Source organism: Cydia pomonella, chromosome 16 (assembly GCF_033807575.1).
Source record: "Cydia pomonella isolate Wapato2018A chromosome 16, ilCydPomo1, whole genome shotgun sequence".
NCBI lineage: Eukaryota > Metazoa > Arthropoda > Insecta > Lepidoptera > Tortricidae > Cydia > Cydia pomonella.
Window position 1 is genome coordinate 869,660 of NC_084718.1, and position 25,077 is coordinate 894,736.

General features: G+C 36.2%; 1 protein-coding gene and 1 long non-coding RNA gene across 2 annotated transcripts in view; one reads left to right on the forward strand and one right to left on the reverse strand.

Moving 5' to 3' along the window:
- The window catches only part of LOC133526197 (uncharacterized), a 714,530-nt gene that overhangs the window by 321,513 nt on the left and 367,940 nt on the right, over window positions 1–25,077 (reverse strand). The gene's annotated exons all lie outside the window — the stretch shown is intronic.
- On the forward strand, window positions 17,220–17,954 carry LOC133526240 (uncharacterized). Its single transcript, XR_009800709.1, has 2 exons — window positions 17,220–17,784; window positions 17,818–17,954. It is a non-coding gene; the product is annotated as an uncharacterized LOC133526240 (long non-coding RNA).

Genomic DNA, 25,077 nt, shown 5'->3' on the forward strand with positions numbered 1-25,077 from the left:
ATAAATTTCAATCTCTCATCAATTTTTTAGGGTTCCATAGCCAAATGGCAAAAAACGGAACCCTTATAGATTCGTCATGTCCGTCTGTCTGTCCGATTATTTAATTTTATCTTGGGTTAGAGAAATTTACAACAGCAACAGGAAAAAACAGACATAAAACGTTAACAGTTTGCGCTGAAAATTTGCCATAGACAACCCTAATTCGACTAGACTTATTAATCTTATTATAATTGAAAAGTTTCTACATTGCAAGAGTTTAAATTACTAGCTGGCAACTATATCAATTAAAGAACCCGGTTAAAAATTAACATAGTAGCCGGTTAATCCAATTTGGGCGGAATTAACTATCAACTACGGGGTAAATGCTGGGACCCTTGTAATCGGCGGTGTGACCGCGGCTTTATAATGAGAGCGTATTTGTTGCAGGATAGGGTTGGGTGTCAGTTGCGGCGGAATGGTTCGTTGTGTAATGAGTAAAAGGGTTTCATTGGTTACGAAATTGGGTTTCAGCACTTTTTAGACTACGACGGCTAAAAAGACTAGATTTGATATTAAATTATAGAACGGGACTTAATCGCATATTATGTTTCAAATTTACCTTCGTAGTTTCGAGGACAGCGTTGTTGTGTCAACGTCGGAGGTAAACTTACAACATAATACGTGATTAACTCCCGTTATATAATTTAATAATGTGTTAAAATCGTGAAAGTTTCAATCAGTGTGTAGATTTGAAATTCTTACTTGACCCTATTTGTTAGCTTTCAGTTTGAACAGTATTTACTTCGTTTTTCGTTTTAAATTTTACGTTCGTACCTGAAACAGAAAAAAACATTACTTAAGTAATGACAATGAACAAAGAACCATGGTCTAGTGAGTATTTTAATAAGTTTATACAAATGATTCTGTAGATCTCACTCCAACAGTACGGAAACATAAAAAAAAAAAACTGAATTTGACTTGCTTATAAAATACCTATACTCTGTATAGACAGAGTATAGGTAGTTTACTACAATAGTGTAGTAAAAGGTAAAAATAACAGGAATGATTATTTGTAAAAATCTTCTCATATTTTAATTATTATATCATAAAGGTATAATGAATTTAAATAATAATTATTTCAATATATGCTACAACAATGTTTTACACCTTTAATACTTGCACCACACGTAATGCGATCAGACACGACATATAACACCACCCTTATTAGACCAACTATTGATAAACGGATATCGCTTGGTTACATGGTATGTGTACCCGGATAACCCGGGTAATCCATATCAAATAACCGTCTTTGATACAATTAATGATGTTATCCATGTTATACAATTAATGCACGGTATTAGATGGATTTTGTAAATATAAATATTGACTCTTCAGTGACATGTTAGCATTTATTTATTTATTTATTCATTTAATTAAACTTTATTGCACAATACATGAAGAGTACAAATGGCGGACTTAATGCCAGAAGGCATTCTCTACCAGTCAACCATGAGCCAAACTGAAAGATCCTAATTGGTGCAGGGTCAGAATACAGAGTAAAGTGACAAAAAAAAATCACAAAATTATATAAAATTATACGTACATAAATAATATGATACATAAATATAAATACATACATATATAAATATATACCCATTGTGAAACATCATGAGGACGACCTTTGAACCTTGTCAAACAGATGCTTGCGCAACATGCGCTTGAAGGAGAATTTGTTCTGGGCTTGTCTCATAGAGAGAGGAAGATCATTCCACAGCCGGATTGCCTTAATGTTGTTAATGCTTTGTAGTTATCATAGCGTATTGACCTTTAACTCTAGTAATATATTATGTTCTTTGTTGAACTTTTAACCTGTAAGCTAAACTTATTTTTTTTGCCAAAGTCTGGTGTAGAATTAAAATTTATTATGAACTGTTTATCAATAAATAGAAATGATTATTAGATGTGCAGAATTATAGAAGATAAGTGTTTAAATTAAAATTCATCAGCCTAAAAGTACAGTCAGCGTCAAATAATTTGTAGCAACCAAAGTAGCCAAATAGTTCGGTACACCATATATTTAGTATGGTGTACCGAACTATTTGGCCACTTTGACTGCTACAAAGTATTTGACGCTGACTGTACACCACTTACATAATTATGTGGTTTTCTTAGATTTTAAGAAGATGGCATTACAGAAAGTAAAGTTTTCTTTTATTGAAGTGTGCAATAAAATGTATTGTAAGTATTATGAACTTGATTTTTATAAAAAATAAAATATTATAGGTATATACATTAGTACACAAATTGATCAAGTCCCACAGTAAGCTCAATAAGGCTTGTGTTGTAGGTACTTAGACAACGACATATATAATATATAAATACTTAAATACATAGAAAACACCCATGACTCAGGAAGAAATATCCGTGCTTAACACACAAATAAATGCCCTTTTCAGGATTTGAACCCGGGACCATCGGCTTCAAGCAGGCTCAGTACCCTCTAGGCCATACCGGTCGTCAAGTTTTAATTAATTTTGGAAAGCTGATTTAGACTAAAGCTGTGTTATAAAAGATAGTGTTATATTACCACTATCTTCTCGTCACTAAATATATTTTACGACCCGGGCAATCCTTGGCATTATAACCGGCAACATACCCGGATATGACGCAGGAGATTGCCATATTTACGCCGTCATTAAAGTGTACGCTACGGGTGTCATTTCTGTAAGTGGTAGAAAATATCACGGAGGTTCGAAGCTGAATATTGTAATGGTGTGTAGTATACAAATACAAATATCCTTGCCAAATTGCATCTTTTTAGCAATCCTTCAGCCATCAGCCAACAGGTGAAATTGTGGTCAAATGCTTGCCTTTCTCCAATAAAAAAATATAACTAATGGTCATTCATTGAGGTAATCGGCAGACGGACAGACTGGCAGACATACAGATAGACCGACAAACAGGCAGACGAACATGGTAGGGAAAAGATGAGTCAATATATATTTCAACGGCAGAATTGTTGTTATTCTTTGGGAATAAAGCTCTATGTTTTCACTAACGAGCAACGTAAAGAGTTCACTTTGTTTAGAATCTTAAACTAAACCAATAACGTCACTTAAATGGCCTATTTTTATTGTTCAAAATTGCAACAATAGGCTAGACTAGAGCCGGTATACAGGGCGCGTAAAAAATACACCCGTTTCGTCTGTATATGTACTTATATATAAATAAAATAAATATTATTATACGACATTATTACACAAATTGACTAAGTCCCACATTAAGCTCAATAAGGCTTGTGTTGAGGGTACTTGGACAACGATATATATAATATATAAATATTTATAAATACTTAAATACATAGAAAACACCCATGACTCAGGAACAAATATCCATGCTCATCACACGAATAAATGCCCTTACCAGGATTTGAACCCGGGACCATCGGCTTCGTAGGCAGGGTCACTACCCACTAGGCTAAACCGGTCGTCGAAATATAACTCTATAACATCTATACATAACCTGACACTCATACACAGTTCTGAAGAATCCCGTGAACAAACGTTGAAGTTCAAATCGTTTGTTATTATCTTATTATATTACACGAGATTATATTCACCTGCACCGTACAGTTGAAACTAAAAGATACGAACTTCGCTCTCATACCCAGCAACTTACGCCATTCTGCACCAGTTGCTTAGCCATTAAAGCAAAACGTTCTAACTCAGTATACATTGTATGTGACTTATGTCTTTATGGTTTTAAAGTTATTTATTTAGCACATAAGCATGCATGGTACCGTACGTGATCGCTAGCGAGGAAATGTCACGTATCGAAGGATGTTTAAAACTGAAGGTTCTGGAAATCGAACGGTAACGAGATGGTTGTTTTATATATTGGAGCAGAGTTTGATATTATAAGTGTGGGAATATGTATCAAATATCAAACATTTATTCAGCAAATAGGCCACAGGGGCACTTTTACATGTATATTTTTACAAACAATAAAAATTATAAAAAACAATTATAAATATGGAATGGATTAAATAATATATACTAATTAGAGATGTATACTGTCTCTAAATGTCAAATTACACAAAAAAAAACTATGATAAAAAAATAAAACCAACAAATACTAAAATTCTTTAGAGACGTATAAGTCTCTAGGTGTCAGAGATAAAATTTAAAAAATATATATTAAATTATCCTTAGAGATATAGAGGGTCTCCAAGGCTTGAATTCTTATATAAATAATTAAAAGACAATAAATTAAATCAGACAAGAACCGGTAGTATCTAAATAAAGGATATAAAATAAATAGTGGGGATCCGTTTACGGGCATATTCGGTATTAGTGCGGCTTCTTAGCCTCAACTCAACTGTAGTTCCATCCAGCAGAAAGGACGGAACTTGGCATACATACAGCTTATAGGTTTAAATAAATAAATAAAAACCGTTTATTTCAGATCACTGATCCATAACGACTGTTAGTATAAGTATCGCCATACAGCGGGGAAATACGGCCAGCCTTCTAGGCACCTTGCCCATTGACGGCGATTTGGGCCAAATTTTTTTTCTTTAGTTTAAGTTGTTAGTAAGTTTTATTTTATTATGTATGTTTATTTCTTTGTTTTTGGATATTAAAATCTATCTGTATAAACTTAAAACTATGTTAATTAGGTACTAAGAGAAAAATATAAATAAGAACTTATAACTAAAAACTAAGATAATTATGTGGAGAGGAGGGGCGCAGGTTGCCATACACTATTTCGCTCTCCCAATTGCCACCTTCACCCAAAACTTTATAACCGGGTAGTCGAGGCGCTCGGCCAACACCTTGAGAAGACTGTTGCTTTAGAAGACTGTTAGTTTATAAGAATAAATAAAATTAGCCTAGAAGTTATTGTTATTTTAAGTTATTATAAATTTTCATCAAACTGAAAGCTAGAATAAAGATGTCTATACAAGAAGTATATTTTACATAAAATTCTCTACAATATTGTCTGTGGATGTATTAAGACTTTTAAAGTTCCGAAAGCTGGACCTTGAAAAAGAATTTAATCAACAAGCTAAGGGCTTTTGAAATGTGGATTTATCGAAGGATGCTCAAAATAAAATGGACTGATAGGATAACTAATATCAGAGTTTTGGAAATCATGAAAAAAGATCTAGAGGTTGTATCAACAATTAAGAAAAGAAAAGCAGCGTATTTTGGACATATATATAGAAACAATAAATACAACCTACTGAAATTAATAATTGAAGGAAAAATTGAAGGCAAGCGTGGTCGTGGTAGAAGGCGCACATCATGGACTAAAAATATAAGAGACTGGTTAAAAGTGAAGAGCATAGATAGACTAATTCGCATGACTGAACATAGAGAGACATATAGACATATGGTCGCCAACCTCCTGGACGGAGATGGCACGTGAAGAAGAAGAAGAAGAAGACTTTTAGTTTACGAATTATCCTTTACGTTTTGAAACTTATTTGAACATTTCATACTCAGCGTCATTTCATATCTTATTTTTCTCTTTAACTGTTTATTTTAAATTGTACCTTAAGATGTCTGTAATAAGAAGTCAGCGTAATTCAAGTCCTGATTTCATTAAAAGTTTAATCTAAATAATTTAGGCATTTTATCTTAATTTTAGTTATTCTAGTTCGTCCTGAGTGCTTAACGTAATTATTATTTCTCATCAAGTCTACTATTTACAAGAGATTACTTTTAGAGTATAATCAACAAAAACAGCATCAATCCATCTTAAAAAATACTCACTAACTTAATATAAAATTTATATTTTAATTTACTCCCGAGCCCGTGCGAAAACATTAACATAAATGTACGTGAACCCGCTTATGCAAATTAATTTCGTATTTTATACGAACTACGACATAACTGGTATGATGAAAACCATAACATGATATTTTTAATAAAAGCAAAGGAAAGCTTAATGGAAGCGGGAACGGGACGACGAAAAATTAATTGAAAAACTGAGTGAATAAACTACTTTGCATTTCCTATTAGGTGGTTGGCGCACCTGCAGCGGTATCATGGTCGTATTTTTATCACCTGTCATAACATGCGTCACTTTCGCACTTACTTGTTAGAACGTGACAGGCATGATGGCAAGCGATATTAGCCCTACTGTTAAAGATAAAACATGGGAATAGTTTTGGTGGGAAATAAGAATAAGAAACCATTTATTGCGACACAAAATACAATGTTTAGCTTAAAAAAAAATTGGCATACGCGGCAAAAGGAACGGGCTCAGCATACGCTGCGTCAGCCATTTCATTACAAATTGACCGCGCAGCGCTGATTTTCAGTAATTCGCGTTGAAATGAGGTAGTAAGAAGTGTGTCCGCTAGCTGGCGCGGGTGCACGGTGCGGGCGCACGCCCGTGGCTCTATCGCACTGGCGATTTGCGAGCGAGTAGAAAGCGAGGCGAGCGCGCACCAAGTTCGCCACAAACGCGCAAGGAGTTCGCCGCGAGTGCGCAACGGTTTCTCCGCGAGCGCGCCATGATTTCGCTGCTAACTAAGGTACTGGGACTCTCTGAAAACCGTTGCGCGTCTGCGGCGAAATCGTTGAGTGCTTGCGGCGAGATCGTTGCGCACTCGCGCGGTGAACTCGTTGCGGGCGAAAGTGCCTTACCCATTCACCCGCTCCGTACAACTACGTTGAAGTCGCGGGCAGAAGCTATTATCGGTATCTTTTTTTTATATTCTACGTCGGTGGCAAACAAGCATACGACCCGCCTGATGGTAGTCTCCGTAGCCTATGTACGCTTGCAACTCCAGAGGAGTTACATGCGCGTTGCTGACCCTACCCCCCCCCCCCCTCCCACCACCACTAAGCTCCGGCAACCTTACTCACTGTTAGGAAAACAACACTATGAGTAGGATCTAGTGTTATTTGGCTGAGGTTCTGTAAGGTGGAGGTACTTCCCCAGTTAGGCTCTGCTCTAGATCTGGAATGACATTCGCTGTGCTGTGCCCTACCACACAAAGCGAGATGACATTCACAATGCCCATAGCTCTCTTTTGGACGTAGTTTAAGGACGTATCCGACTCCGGTTTAGGTATTTAAATAAAAGTACTGTACTTTTTCACGTTACGATTTATTACAATTTCAAGAATACTTTGATTATACAGGATGTTTTAATTACCGGCAGTATTTGGCGATGTCAATGTACAGGTCATACTAAGCAACTTTCACTATGGGACCAACCCCTAAATTGCGAAAACAAAAATTGGACCCTAACCGTTTAACCAATTCAGCGCTAATCACGACACGTTCACGTTTTGCCTCTACGAAGCATTTCCGCTACATACCGGAAAATCCATGTTATCAGCTACGACGTAGCTCAGCGGTGAATGTGTTAACTGAGGACTGTATGGAAGGTTACGGACTAATTGAAGGCTTGGCTTCATGAAATCGACTAGTATTATAATATGTTAAGTAAAATGATATATACAATAAAAAAACATTCCCATCAATGAACATATTTGTTTACAAACTACATAAACTAATCCCGTAACCCAAATCTTATTACACACCGCAAAAGGGCCTAACAAATAGGCCCGGGTGAAAACAAGTTAGTTAAACAAGCAAATTAATTATACCCTTTAACAATATAGTAAATAGTTTCACTGATCCCACGTATACGGTGTTTTGCTCGTTTGTTTTGGTATAATTTGGCCTTATTTTTCAGTAGTGTTTTTTTCTATAATTTAATACTCTTCGGTTATTCCACTGGAATTTAAAAAAATGCGTTATTCGAGAGTCCTTACATATAATTATCTTATTTTGAGATTTAATTAGAAGTCATCCTAAGATTGCATACCGACGCTTTGTAAGCTGCTAATGGTCATGTATGTCTACCTATTGCATTAATTTCTAGTTTAATTCATTGACTGTAAAATTTTATCCGAAATGACAAGTTACGTTTATACCAATTATGCCAATCCATATTACTCTGAGTCACATCATTCTTGAACCTTATGACAACGTAATACGGTCCATCAATAGTAAATCAAGTGCATGTATCAGTGAATATTCAATGAAATAACAACAATGAACGTTATGGCTCCCGGCACATTTAGCCGTTGTACTGAAACACCTATTGCTTTATTTTCAAATGTACCTATAACTTCTAGTCGAACTTTCCGTTTTCTAATTTATTTTGAATATTTTGTTAAATCAAAAATGATTTTGTCTTGGCAGGTTTTGATATATGGGCGGCTAGAAGGTAAGATGAACCATGGGCACCCAGCCACCATGCATGCGATGGAAATGTTAATTTAACGAATAAAACGCGTAACTAATCATTTTATTTGCGTCCCTGTACAACTTGCACTCATTGTATTCTTGGGGTAAAGTCTGCTGTCTGGTTTAGTGTGTAAAATGAGGAAAAACGGTAAGCGAAAAAATATTAGGAAAGCTGTTTAAAAGGTGATAAATTTAGTAGGTAGGAATTCTGTCTTTTACTATGGGACCAAAGTTAGTAGTTATCGCAGTCTATGGACATCTGCGAAGCAAGAGCTTGAAAAACCTGATATTGTCGACCCTTGTAAAACCTCATGTCAAACCCTATGTAAGTAAATAAATGTTCTATACAACTATTTTGTATAATATACCTCAAGCCGAGCGCAAATTTCGTTGATAACTTTTCATCATAATATATAGACTGACAAAGTTGCAATCGGGAAGCGATGAATACTTTTTTACGTGTTTGGGGTGGCTGCTGTTCCTCAACCTACCAACGGAGCGGCAGCTGACGCCCACGAGGGTAAAACACCTTTAAACACTACGGAAATGCGCTCGTAATGCTAATTTGTCATGCAAATCTATTCATGGGTCGCGGTATATAATGAGTATAATGAGTAGGGCTTATATCTCATATCTAGTCTTTCTAGTGACAGATAATACTACATATATATATAGCTCCAAATTTGCTGCAAATATTGTCTGAGCCCAGTGGCCACGGAGCTAAAATTGACGAGCATAATCTCCCCGCGGTGAGGCTTGACCACAACAGATGAGTCTGTAGCTTTAAGAGATAGTTTGGACGCTCGTTATACTCTCAAAAGCAATACATGTAACTTTTTTACATATGAACTGATCTATTTTCTTTTTTGTTTTTATTTAAGGACTAATAATGTTTGTTACAAAATCTAGCGGTTTTGCGAAAAAAGTTAAACTAAACATGAAGTAATAAATATTCATGAATCTATAGTGATGATAAAGAGCATAAACATTATTCTTCATTTGTGTTTTTGTAACTTTATCTTATTTTAGCAACAACAAGAAAATTACTTATTTTTACAAAAAATCAGCTTTCTACTTTAATTTAGATAGGTACGTCGCATGGATAGTGAATGTTGCGCGCGAGCAAGATATCTAAGGTGCCTCATTTTTTTATGTCGTGCTTAAATTTATAGTACCATGATCTTTTTATATCTTCTGGCTGTAACTTCATCTACGTGAAGTGATGATAATGATTGTTAGAAACTATCCAATGTCCTTCCCGGGGGCTTCAAACTATCTCGATACCAAAACTAATCTAAATCGCCTATTTAAACTTTTATGATTTTTACACATTATTAACTTATAGAAACGAGACTTAATCGTGTATTAAATTTTAAATTTATCTCCGACGTTTCGAGGACGGCTTTGTCAGTCGTAGTTGATGGGCGGTGTCATGGCGCCGGTGGTCGATTAACTACCGTTTCATCTAAATCGGTCCAGTGGCTTAGTCAAGAAAAGGTAACATACGGACTGAGAGAGTTACTTTATAATTTAAAATAGGAAATATTACAGATTTTGACGTTTTAAAAACATTTAACTTAATTTGTTACATGTTCCTAAACGAACTTATAACCACTGGCTACCAGATTACGGGTCTTGAACAGACGAGAGTAATCTCGTCGGCTCGACCGCAACTGATGAGACTGTTGTGTTCAGAGATAGTTCGGACGGTTTCATTATGAGCGGGTCCGGCTTCGGATTGATGCTAGTGGTTTTGGCAAGGAAATTTGGATGGAACTGTGCACTGCCAAGTAAGCATTTCTCGGTCGACCATTTTTGAAATAAGTATGCGGTAGGTCTGACTACAAAGACTTAAAAACAGATATATACCGATGCTTCTGCCCGAAACTTCGTCTATTTGGAATGATAATGATGATGGATTGAAAGTACCCTTTATCACCCCTTTTAAAACAGGAAATTTATGGCGCGAATGCCTTTTGTCGCTAGAGTTACAGTCGCAGATAACTCCTCATTTCCATGGGAAACAAACGCATCGGGCTTTATTGCAAGAGTTCCTCGCTGACACCGGTCACGTCGTTCAAATGACACAGGAACAGTAGGCCCGATTATACACTGGCAGTCGCAGATAACATCTCATTTCCATGCAAAACACACGCATTACGCATTATTGCAAGAGCTTCCCGCTGACACTGGTCACGTTGTTCAAATGGCACAGGCACAGCAGACCTGAATGTGCAGCGACTTGCAGTCGCAGATATTTCCTCATTTCCATGCGAAACAAACGCATCGGACGTTATTGCAAGAGTTCCTCGCTAACACCGGTCACGCTGTTCAAATGGTACAGGAACAGTACCCAAATATACGCAGCGACTAGATGACTCCCGATTCCCATGCAAAACAAACGCATCGGACGTTATTGCAAGAGTTCCTCGCTAACACCGGTCACGTCGTTCAAATGGCACAGAAACAGTAGACCCGATTATACGCAGCGACTAGATAACTCCCCATTCCCATACGAAACAAACGCATCGGGCGTTATTGTAAGAGTTCCTCACTAACACCGGTCACGCTGTTCAAATGGTACAGGGACAGTACCCAAATATACGCAGTGACTAGATAACTCCCCATTCCCATGCGAAAAAAAGCCATCGGGCGTTATTGTAAGAGTTCTTCACTAACACCGGTCACGCTGTTCAAATGGTACAGGAACAGTACCCAAATATACGCAGTGACTAGATAACTCCCCATTCCCATGCGAAACAAACGCATCGGGAGTTATTGCAAGAGTTTCTCGCTAACACCGGTCACGTCGTTCAAATGGTCAGGAACAGTACCCAAATATACGCAGTGACTAGATAACTCCCCATTCCCATGCGAAACAAACGCATCGGGCGTTATTGTAAGAGTTCCTCACTAACACCGGTCACGCTGTTCAAATGGTACAGGGACAGTACCCAAATATACGCAGTGACTAGATAACTCCCCATTCCATGCGAAAAAAAGGCATCGGGCGTTATTGTAAGAGTTCTTCACTAACACCGGTCACGCTGTTCAAATGGTACAGGGACAGTACCCAAATATACGCAGTGACTAGATAACTCCCCATTCCCATGCGAAACAAACGCATCGGGAGTTATTGCAAGAGTTTCTCGCTAACACCGGTCACGTCGTTCAAATGGCAGAGGAACAGCAGACCCGAATATATGCAGCGACTAGATAACTCCCCATTCCCATGCGAAACAAACGCATCGGACGTTATTGCAAGAGTTCCTTGCTGACACCGATCACGTTGTTTAAATTATACATACAATGTTGTATGTTGGCAAGCCTACTGTCGCTGTCAACACTGCGTACAAATGCGGATATTGAAAATATTTCCCGGATAATCCGGACTGCGAGCTGCCACAACTTGCAACTTTGCAACAAAAAAACTATTCCAATACTCCGTGAATAGAAAACGTGGAAGAATAAGAACTTGTTTATATGAAATTGAATAAACTACGTCTAGGCCAGACTCAAATGCAACTGTTCTATACCGGGTGGGGTGTGTAACACGAGCAAATAATTAAAACATAGATTGTACTCCTCAAACGGTGACACTTTTGATCAATAACTTCCTATTTTTCTTACAAATTAAATATTATATTCAATGTTTGCTATTTATTTATTTTAAGGAGTGAATAAATGAATAAATAATTATTATTTTAATTGAAGTTGCTTGTCACGCCTTAAACAACAAAATTATATAACAATATATAACGCTATACATTGGGTTTTAGAATAAACTTTAAAGTTTACTAAAAATCAAAACACAAATAATTTTTAAAGGTCGCTAAACAAATGTTGGTCGGTCGGTTTTTGTTCGTGTTACAGGCCACACCCGGTTTATTATGACGCAATTAAAACGTTCATTTGGCCACTCATTTTATCGGAGAAAATTACAGATACAGCAATAACTGCAGTTGACCGTCACCTTTATCTAATGAACGATTCGGTAACACTTTTAGGGTTCTGTACCCAAAGGATAAAATGGGACCCAATCACTAAGACTCCGCTGTCCGTTCGTCCGCCGTCCGTCCGTCTGTCCGTCCGTCCATCCGTCCGTCTGTCTGTCTGTCAGCCGCTAGAACAACAAATACTAAAAAGTACGGAACCCTCGGTGGGCGAGGAGGCCAACTTGCACTTGTCCGGTTTTTTATTATATGTTAAATAAGAAGTAGATAAAGTTATTATTACTACAATTAACTAAACCAATTAATTAATTAACTAACCTGATGTGGATGAGCTTTCTGTAATGTGACAAAACCTGCGCTGTGGATCTGGTGGTATGCTATTTTTTTTTGGTTTATCATAAAAGTAATTGTGTATAATTAACTAAATCACGTACAAATTACCTAAATTAAGACTACATAAAAAAAAACACATTTCAAAATCGTTTAATAGCACTAGTCCTTCGTCTCCTGTCATTTGAGGGTGTATTATAAATACACGCTGTATACTAAATCAGTCCCTAGTATAGTTATTTAAACTGCAACACCACCGTAGCGACAGCATGAAGCAGTTGCCAACGAGATAGCAGCGTGCCAGCCGCCAACTGCTCCTGCCAGCGCCACGCGAATTATTTCAATGGCCTTTTTAATTTTATGACCCCCGTGAGATGAAAACATTTCATAATTTATTTATTTTAACTATTTTTTATTTAAAAATGGCGGTATTTATACCTAAAGGTTTCTACCAGTCAACCACGGGGCGTAACAGAGAACTAGAGAAGTAATAAAAATGGGGCAAGAAGAGAATATAATTAGGAACTGCAAACAACTGAGATAGTATAGACACAGGTACTTCATACCATACCTAATAGGAGGACTCGACCACTGTGTATTTACCAACTAAGATTGAAATGAAATAAATGATTATCTTATCTTATCTTATCTTAGTATTTAATACAACTAAGCATGCGGAGTTGCCTAAGTAAGGTACGAGATTGAAAAGCTTGATTATATCACGATTATAAGACTCGAGTATGCAATATTCTTTACCCCGGAGTTACACACAATGTTTTTCATCACATTTTCGAAGAAAATTTTTAATTTTAAGCGATATAATTCTTAAATAGGTGACATTATTTGACAGGTTAGGCATCGAAGGCACAGACCTATCCGGCATTCAGCCACGATTGAAATTCGGTAAAAATATTTTAAACGGCTACTAAATTAATGAAATTAAATATTTTTAAAGATAAACAATAAATTAAATATTTTTAAAGATAAACAATAAATTAAATATTTTTAAAGATAAACAATAAATTAAATATTTTTAAATATAAACAATAAATTAAATATTTTTAAAGATAAACAATAAATTATAAAAGACAGTATTTTAAAAGTAGAAGTCATTTATACCTACTTGGTTCGTATATAGTGACACAATAAAAAAAAAAGTATAACTCCCTCGGGAGTTATAATTTTTTTTTTCGCAATCCATAGATCCCGCAGGAACAATACGTGCCTTTGTCCTTCAATGTGCCTGCATGAAATAGGATCATTTTCGAGCAAGTGTGATGAAAACGTTATTAGATGAACCTCAACGTCACCTGTTTTCAATAATTATGACTCTTCAAATTGTTTTTATTTCTCATCATCACAATTGTAAAGATTAGTTATGAAGAATTTGACTATAAAATTTATAAAGATACCTTCCATTTAATTCCAAAAATGCACAGTGGTTCTGTACCTCGTGTAAAAATGCAGCGCACAGTGGTCCCGCGCGCCAGCCGGACAACGTATAGCAATGCAAAGACGTACGTATTGGAGCGGAATGTTGGTAACATGGAACCTCTTCCAGTAGATCTCGCAACTGTAAAACATATCCCACCAAAAAAGCCAACATGCAAAATGTTGCCAAAACGAGACCATCGCTCGAATGTCAAAAAGCCTAGAGAGCCAAGCTTCTAACTCTACACGCCCTATCTCTACAAGCTTTAATTTCACAAACTCTACACCTTACTCAATATATATTTTCAATCAATTCAATTTTCAATTCAATTATTTATTTAATTCGAATCCACAATAGATCCATAATTGTTAATATTTACAACAAATCTTAAAATTAATTATGGTTAGTGACATACAAAATAATAATAATAAATCTAATAATATATCTACAAGTACAAAAATATATATATATATATAACTAGGCAATCTAGATGCACCACTTCTCAGCATCTGTGGCTGCCACATGCAGTCCATTCCAGTGCATGAGCAGTGGTGCATCTATCTTACCTGCCAACGTATATGGCCAAGCCATTTCGCTACCATCACATGGACGTAAGTGTTGTAAAATTATGTACTGATAATTAAGTGAGTAAGTAAATATTTACACTTTATTGCACAACAAAAGAAAATAAAGCTAGCAACAGGCGGTCTTATCGCTACATCATTACTTTTCTTTTACGCAATAGTTCTTTTATCAACAATTAAACCTGACAAACATCAAATCTTTGGAATAAAGGTATTTGTATTCTACAATTTATGGTATCCGCTTACCGTCAGGCAGGCCATATGCTTGCTACTGTCGTGGTACTTAAAAAAAGAATGAGTGGTGAGTAAGATACTCCATCTAGTGTTCGGTATCTACGTTGCGTTGGTAGACATGAAAAGATGTTAAATATGTCGCATTGGTCGAAACGCCGGCACTTTTGCCGTATTTACGGAATAAGTTGTGTGGGACGTTTTTATGGGTACCTAGTTTAGTTTAATGTGTGCGCATTGCGCTTGTTTTTTTAAGAATGATTTTGCCTTTTCAAGTTTCGTGTTATCAAGGTTTCACTGTATTTACGTTCTGACTACGTAGCTGTTTCGTACGATATCTGAAAAAAAAGCTTAAGACGTAATAATAGAATTGTTGAAAGAAGATTTTTGATAATTTCGGAATAATGAATATCATACCAATTTCGTCTAATCGCGCTATAATTTATATCATACATAAATATAATACAAATAGATTTTGTTTAAAAACTGATTAAGTAATTTTATGAAAGGTCATTGACGTTCAATAATAACCCTCACCTAGCTAAATAATTTTTTTTTTACTCTTAATCATAAGAACTAATAAATCAAACACTGTAAGTATTTATAACGGGGTAAATTTACCGTACTCTCTAAAGATATTCCGTAAAAACAACTAATAAATGATTACACCGGTAAAATAAACGTAAACTCCCAAGCTTCACAAATAATTCAATTAGAATATTACCTCGGACAGATGTAGCTATAAAAAGACTTGACTTAAATTACTTCCTAAGAGTTCGCAGTAAGCTCGATTCTCCATACAAACGTAGTTACGCTCCCATTTTACAATGATTAGCTAGATTACTTTGTACTTACAAAAAAAAAGGTATATCTAGTACTGTAATTAGTTTCTGTAGCTTCAGATACCATAGTTAAAAAAATAAAGCGATTTAAATTTTTCATACAAAATTTGTTTTTGCTCTATTTCGTTTGTTTCATAAACTCTTCTTCCTCCTGCCCTTATCCCACGTTCTGTGGGGTCGGCACAACATGTTCTTCTCTTCCATTCTCCTCTATCTTTCGTCACCTCAGCACTCACTCCTTTCTATGTCATATCCTCTTTCACACAATCCATCCATCGTTTTTTGGGTCTACCATCCGCTCTCCGTCCATCAACATTCATTCCTAACATTCTATTTCCTATAATCATCCCTCCTCATTAAATGCCCATACCACGCTAACCTACCACTCCTTATCTTTTCCGCTACCGGTGCTACTTTCAAACTTCCCCTTATATACTCATTCTTAATCCGATCCTTTCTCGTCACTCCACACATCCATCTCAACATTCTCATTTCCGCTGCGTGCACTCTTCTTTCATCCGTCTCTTTCGTCGCCCAGCATTCTGATCCATACATTACAACAGGTCTCACGATCGTCCTGTACTAGATACACCTCATGTGTACTACTGAGCGGCATCGTCTTTTAGACTAAGCTCGTTAAATAAAGAAAAAAAAAAAATGTCATGTGCAAAGTTTGATTACAATCCTCCATGTAGTTTTATGAGGACGAAACTCCGTTTGTATGGGAAGCTGAAATTCGACCGAGCTTGCTGGGTACCTTTAAAATCTGCTCAGAAGTCACCTCCGCTTCAAGAACCTAGTTTATTAGAGAAACTAGCAAAAGCGGGCGAAAAAACTGTCAAAGAGAGCAAGAGAAAATCTGAAAACACTTATGAAGTAAACACGAAATAATATGAAGTAGTTTCAACACGGAGTGATATTTTTATTTATCGCTGAAGTTCGAAATTTTTCGTTATTTTTTTTGTCCGCCGCCGAGCGGATGGAGCACTGTGCAACTAGTTTTAAACTGAGATGAAATGTTTGTGTTTTGTTTGTTTGTTGTGCGGCGGTTTGTGTTGGATTATTGATTTGTTTTGACGGTGACGTGTCAATAACGGGGAAAGGCAAAGGAGAAATAAAAGATACAAAACAGCGTTTGCAGGAAAGGAAGAACATATTTTTAAAAACATGACTTATTATTGACTTTACGAGTATATTGATGATTTGTTTTAAATACGATAACGAGATAATTTCATATCAACCGACTAGAACTAGTGCTCAAAGTGTACATCAGATGTACTTGGTTTTAGTCAGATTTATTAATTAATAGTAAGTATATTACCTATCTACTAATATTATAAATGCGAGGGTTAATCTGTCTATTGGTTAGTCTGTCTGTCTTTTTTTCTCTTTGCCTGTCTTTTACCTCTTCACGCCTCACAGCTGAACCAATTTAAATGAATTTGCCGTTTGTGTTTTTGCAATATGTGATCATCATCATCTCCACGCAGACGTAGTTGCGGGTAAAAGCTAGTTTAAACATAGATACCAATGAATACTTCATACATTTATCAAGTAGTCGCACCTAACTTAAATATTTCAAAAAGGGAAAAAACTATACTAAAGGGATATTTGACGCGACTGACGATAACAACATCTATTAAAAAAAAAAAAACTTCATATCGGTTCAACGTCCGACCAAAATAAGCTTTCTTCCCTATGCTTTAAATAAATAAGCAGGAACCAAACTAAAGTACGCCCTGTATCATTATCATGTCTAACCACCCCAATTTAGAATAATTTATCGATACCGAGAAACTAGAGACACATTAATTTATTAGGACATATCGACGGAGACATAGGACGATCGAAAACGACACTAAGTGTGGTCGTAATAGAGTCTATATTAGACAGATCGCTATCTAAATTAATTTGAAGAAACTTTGAGAAAATAATATTTGATTGTTTAAATTTCGTATATGGTATAATTGACAAATAAGTATATTAAATAATAAACAGGTCACAGGTAATATCTGGTGTTTTTAATAAATTTAACAAGGAGAATTACTATGTGTACAATTTGTAAATTACAGGTTTTCGCTCTACCGTAAAACCACCCAACTATAGTCCAAAGCTCCCAACTATGGTCCACAAATAAACTCAATTTTTCTCGTTCAGGTGTGTATTTTACTATATTTTTGTAGTTCTCAGGCAAAGTATGTTTATAAATGGAAGGTAAAACTAGGAGTAAACCACAAGGAACATTGGTATAGATACTTAATTTCCTTTTGAACTTGTCGACCATAGTTGCAGCATTGGACTATAGTTGGGTGGTTTTACGGTAGCTACTTTGACTACGTGATTACGGTAAATTAAATTTAACAATTGTGGAAATAAATATCCTTTTCCTAAAAAAAAGAGTAAATCAATTTAAAGGATGTGTGCAGTATTGTAAGATAAAGATATTTTATTATTCAACTAGGCATATTACAATGCGCTTATGAACGTCAAATAAAGCTACACCGGCTCTAACCCTACACCTCTGACCTGAGAAGATTTAAATCCCCCCTCAATGGGAGGAAGGTATCCCAGGTAGTTTTGTATACATGTAATATATATTATAGAAAATATATGTATTTTAGTTAGACCAAAAACGAGGAAATCCTTGGTACAATGCCTCAAGGGCCCTTGAGGCATTGTATTTTAGATATAAGCTAGTTATAGTAATCATCTGTATATATCCATTATGTATATTGTTATCTCAAGTAATAAAGTGTTATGTTAGACCATATCATAAATCATAAACCGGATACATTTTCAATTCTATAAGATGTGTGTTGAAATATATTTTATTACATATGTTATGTATGTTTCATGTTAACCGTTTTTTAACACCCACCTCCTGATCCGTCCATCCGATCTGCTCCCTGCTTGTCGAATAAGCAAATTAATTGGTGGTAAAAATATATCAACGTAATTTTTTTGAACTATTTGATTTTAGACACAATCTTTTATCGCAGACTATACTTTTCATTCAATGTGCTACTAGTACTCATCGAGACAATTCTAATAAATAAAAAATCAAAACAGACTTCATAAATATGTTGTCATAAGTACCTTCTGTGTCCATCATAAGAATTAAAAAAATAGTTTTGCTTGAGACAGTTTAGACCTAGCTTTATTTTATCTCTTTAAACATATACCTAAGGGTAAGTACTAAAGTCCTAATATCCTTCAAAGCTTTCTATTGTCTTCAACGAACTTCTTGGCCTCGGAACACTAAATACTTGGAAAGCCAGAAACTAGTCATAAGCCTACTTTAGGTTGGCTAACTTGGCAGGAGTTGCTTCTCGTAATACGACTATGTATCATCTAATTTACATAAGATGTTGTTAGTTTTGACGACCTGTCTGACCTAGTGGGTAGTGACCCAGCCTATGAAGCTGAAGGTCCCGGTTTCAAATCCTGGTAAGGGCATTTATTTGTGTGATGACTTGTTCCTGAGTCATGGGTGTTTTCTATATGTTTAACTATTTATATGTATATTATAATTAATAATTATATATTATGGGACATGCGCTCGCATCAACGGCCGGACGCAACTGAGGCGCGCGCAGGCGGCGCGCACGTATTTATGCAGCGGTTGGAGCGAGATGGAAGACAGGGCGTGCTACTCTCGCAAGCGACATTCTCTGCGGTAGTCCTGAATTGCTGTATTTTCTACTACCCACTTCATGCAACCGGCGATTGTGAGCGGGATAGAAGATATGCCATCGCACTCTAGAGAGGTGCGATTTACGTAAATCGCACCTCTCTAGAGTGCGATGGCATATCTTCTATTGCGGCGATTGTGAGCGGGATAGATTTACGTAAATCGCACCTCTCTAGAGTGCGATGGCATATCTTCTATCCCGCTCACAATCGCCGGTTGCATGAAGTGGGTAGTAGAAAATACAGCAATTCAGGACTACCGCAGAGAATGTCGCTTGCGAGAGTAGCACGCCCTGTCTTCCATCTCGCTCCAACCGCTGCATAAATACGTGCGCGCCGCCTGCGCGCGCCTCAGTTGCGTCCGGCCGTTGATGCGAGCGCATGTCCCATAATATCGTTGTCTCAATACCCACAAGCAAGCCTTATTGAGCTTACTGTATGACGAAGTCAATTTGTGAAATAATTTTAATTGGTGGAATAAAAAATATCTATTTCGTAGGTAAAAAATAATTTAAATAAGAGAATTATTAGCGAAAAAGAAACGCTGTTTTCCGGTTTTAATTGAAGTTTGTTCTTGCAAATTTTGTCTGTGTGTGATCCGTGTATAAACAACGGCTTAAATAGCGAAATATAATTAAGCGATATAATCACCATGCACCTTGTTAAACTGAGACAGTCTTTACTAATTACCGACATCGTGTCGGTCTAATTACAATACCTGCTTAGCACGTGCGAGCTCCCACGGTTATATTCAGATACAACCTGCTGTACAGGCTGTCGCGAGAAAAGCGTCTTGGCTAATTAAATATACTCCTAATCTATATACATACTTACGGCCCGATTCGAAGAATGAATAAAGCATGTTTAAGATCTTGGAAAGATCTTACGACATGTCAAAATTGACGTTTATATCGATTCCGCTGTGATCCCAATAAGATCTATCTACTATGTAAGGTGGAAGTAAGGAATGGAATCACCATGTATCAAAAAGTGTCATCATAAAACCTTAAATAAGTGGCGCTACAATACCTAGAATACTTGAAAAAAAAATTAAATCATAGACAGCGCACTTCACTCCGTCAATTAACGCCTAGGTTCTCAGCTACTCTAGCGCTACTCTAGAGAGATTTGGAACTATTTATAGCTGACAGCTGGACACTTTTACTATAAGAGATTTCAGTCCTTTTAATTCCACACTCCATACAATCTACGATATTTCTAACGTCAAAGTGATATTGGTTGCCCGATTCGAGATGTCTATCAACTATAGTAACATATAAACAATATCTAAATGAGAACTTACTTATCTGAAGAAGAACTTATTGTTATCGCTGTAGCTTCGAATCGGGCCGTTAAAGGTACATCCACACTGTAGTTAACTTTTGTGTGGCATTGTAACGTAATACCTTCGAGTCGAGCAACACAGGGAGACGGCATTCATACTATTTCCCTTCTGCCAAAGCATAGGTACAACTGTACCTATGTCGGTGCATGTTGTACACAAAAATAGATCGGTATGCAAGATTTGTCTTTGACGTGTGTCATTTTCTATGTATTTGTGTCGTCATTACAGATTGGATTTTGTATGTAGTGAGTGAGAAGTACGACTGTGTGCACGTTTCCCCCCGAAAAAATGGTAGAAAGATTTGAACGGTAAGATATCGCTTAGGCTCTTCCCTTCCGACGTGTCGGAAGCCGGTGTAGCAACACCGAGCACGAAGCGTAGTACTGTACAACGCGGTAACATTATTGTCTGAGAGATTTGAGTTCACACATTTGACGTTGTCTAGTTTGTCAAAACTAGCGATTGTAAACGAATTAGTTGAATCGATTTTACTGCCGATTTTAGCATTTATTTATTATTTGTTTGTATTGCTTCGTTTGTATTATTAATTAACTTTTTTTCACTTCGTATTTCATTTTATTGTCATTTTGGTTTTGTTTTAAATGTATAGTTTTTTTTTTACCTATCGATTTTTATAAACTTACGGTTATTTCATATGAATCGAATCGACAGACTCGGCCACAACACTGATTTAAAAAAAGATAAGACACAATAGATAGGTAACTGTTTGCATGATAAATTATTCAATAAATAAGATCTAAAAAAATATACAATATATTCAATTTTGTCGTTTACCCCTCAAAAGCAGCCACTATGTTTGAGATTTATTTATTTAAGTTATGTCCATCTTTGGGTCACAGATTTACGAACTAAATTCCAACAAAATTAGTCCAGTAGTTTCGGAGCAAATCGGCTGTGACAGACGGACAGACAGACGCACGAGTGATCCTATATAAGGGTTCCGTTTCCTTTTGAGGTACGAAGCCCTAAAAATGTAATATAAGTTATTTTTAAGAAAAGCGAAATATTGTTTTTAAGTACTTGACAGACCCAATTTTTATTACGGGATTTTATTTATAATTTCAATTGGTCATGCGCGTTTACGTTCTACGGGCGTTTTCATGTGTCAAATGTATGAACCTAGATCTCACGGACAATAATAATCTACTTATCCGAAAATCGCTCCTTAAGACAAATATTTTATGCTATCGATTAAATATCAATTAACAGTTTTATGTACAAAATTAATCTTCCAAAAACTCTATCATACCTACTGTATTTAACCTCCTGGAACCCAGAAGCGTTGTTTTTTTTTTTAAATTTGAAACCATGTTTTGTTTAGTGAATGTTAAAAATAATGTTTGGAATTTGTCCTTTATAAAGGCCTCTAGGACTCAGGAGGTTAAAGAAAAACATTACTAATTAATACAGCGTGTTCAAAAACATTGATCTCCGAAAAAACAAACTTATATCCACCCTTTAATAACATTTTCCATTGTAAGACATTATCGTTAAAGACAACAAGTTCAGTGTCTTACTTAAAAAGGGTTGGATAAACAATTAAATTAGCATTTTAACGTCTCACTCTGTATAGGTATATGTATATGTGCAAAAAGGACTTTATTGTTAGGTTAGTACAGTCTAAAATTTACAGGCTTAGAAGTCTATGGAAGAAATGTTAGTAAGATATTTGAAGCCTTAAAAGTAAAAATTAAAAACAATAATAATATAATAAAATGATCGATAAAATGCATTTTTCGATACCTTTATTATTTAGATACCTTCATGGTACCTTCTAGGATTGACGTAGGCACTAGTTTTTTACGAAAGCGACCGCTATCTGCCCTTTTAACCAAGAGGGTAAACTAGGCCTTATTGGGATAAGTCCGGTTTCCTCACGATGTTTTCCTTCACCGAAAAGCGACTGGTAAATTTCAAATGATGTTTCGTACCTAAGTTCCTAAAACCTCATTGTTATGAGCAGGGGGGGAATATGAATATAATAAAAAGCTTAAAATCAGAGATAGAGGCAGCCAATTTACTAAATATTTGTTTGTGTTAGGGTAGTCTAGTCTTAGCCGCGTAAGCTGAAGGTGTTGGTTCAATTCCGGCCTTGGCCACCGGTGGAGTAGGTCACTTTTTCTTTATTACCTATAGGTATTGCATCTACTTTGCATATTTACGCTAATTTTCATGAAGTAATACTAAACTATCCGCTTTCCCCACTTTAAAGCCCTAACCACAGTTAAAACGCCTATTTATTACCCCTACCTTACCGCTTCCACTCCAGACTCACATTTCCTAACAGCATTCCTAACCACCGGACAATGTCGTTGCATTTTTACACAGACCACTAAACTTTACTCTACGGGGCATTCAATATATTATTTTTTAGACGTTTCACTCTTCACACTGACAGTGGCAGTGGTCGTGTTTCACACTGACAGTGGCAGTGGTCTGGCACATTTGTGTGTCAACCCATCCACTGCAGCCTTTGACCTGGTCGGTTCATCTCATTGGTGATTTTGTTCCCTGGTGCCATCCACTCTTCCCTGGACCACACGTCACTTAATACATGGCCAAAGACGGTGAGGATGAGAGATTGCTCAAGAAATGGATTGCAGTCGATGCTTGATGCCAAGTTCCTGGAGTACAGATTCGCTATCACCCGTGATGATTAATAAAATGTATCCTATGTGCTTCTTTAAGCCACAAACAATCTCCATAGCAAGTTTCATCTAACTCATTAGTCATTTAAGCGTGATCAATACAAAGTTTTTACGAGTTAAAAAACTAAACTATGTCATGAAACACTTGCTCAGTACCATAATATTTGACGTTCTCAAGCTTTGCGCAGTACAGTTTCACTTCACGAGTCATTTAAATGAGTACTTACTATATTATACTACTAGTTATTATAGTAAGTCTAGTTTATCTTATACCTTTAAACGAGCAATTCTTGTATATATATAAATATATATATTTCTGTGATCTCGGAAACGGCTCTAACGATTTCGCTGAAATTTGGTATATGGGGGTTTTTGGGGGTATACAATCTATCTAGATTAGTCTTATGTTTGGAAAAACGCGTGTTTTCGAGTTTTCATGCGTTTTTCTTTCGACGCAGAATATGGTCGCTAATTTCGTGTCGCCGGCCGCTGTCCGTCTGGTCCAGCGGGTTAAGACGCGGACTGCTAAAGGAGTGTTACGGGTTAGGTTAGCGAATCTCGCCCGGTGACTAACTTTTGTTTTTTGTTTTATATGTTCAAGTTTATATATAATTTTTTAATTTTTATTGTTTTAGACAAGTTTAATTTAGTAAAAAAATGTAGTTAAGATTATCACCTATAGACCACCATATTACAATAAATAGTTATAACCGAGCAAAGCTCGGTCGCCCAGGTACTTGTATGGAATAGAAGCAACAGAATCTATGCATGGTAATCGCATTTTTTCCTATCTTTCACCGTGTCGCAACCACCACTACTATTCACGCGCCCGCGACCATTATACAGCAAGAACAACCCAGTCTTGCTTGATCTACATTGATCGTTAATTCTAACAAATCCCGAGATCATACTTTATACCGGTTTCATTTGTCGAGCGCACACTGCGGTCCTTACGTGCCAAGGGGATAATTCTTCATGCAAAAAGAGCTTACGCGCCATATATTTCGTATACTTTTAGTACGTTTTATCTCGACGTTAACGTAGAACGCTTGCAATGCGACGCCGCACTGCGTACGGTGTTTGCAGCCAGTATTTATAAAAGCTTGTTTAATTAAAACGAATTCTAAACATATTAACATAAAGTCCAATTTTCATCGGAGCTAAGAGTCGAGTTTTAGGATCAGGATGGCCGAGTTTCATTTTATTTGAGGTGTCTTATGCAGTGGCGATAAAGTTGAAAGTCGATTGGTGTTTTCGTGATAGTTTTAAACTAAGCTGTATAAAAATTAACTTTATAGTTATTGATATAAGGTGTATTTTCGTTTAGAAGATATGTGTGTCCGATGCGGTGATTGCGTATTGTTATGCTTTGATTAAGCCGGTGTGTTGTAGTGCTTTCTTTGGAATTATTGTTATGGAGGTAATTTCGTGATTTATTGTGACACACATCGTCTGACCTTGATGATAAATAAGTATTTTAGTAAAAACATATTAACTACTTTTATCTCATTTATAAATACAAGAAATTATTCATTTATCAGACGAATAAAAATAATTAATGTTATGTACGATCACGTCTGAAAATATCGATACAAAAAAGTGCCAAAAATATGTATACACGACTTTATTGCCCATATATTAAGGTGGTGTATACATATTTTTGGCACATTTTTCGTATCGATATTTTCAGACCTGACTATACGTAAGTAAGTAAATATTCTTTATTGCACCAACAATTATACATTT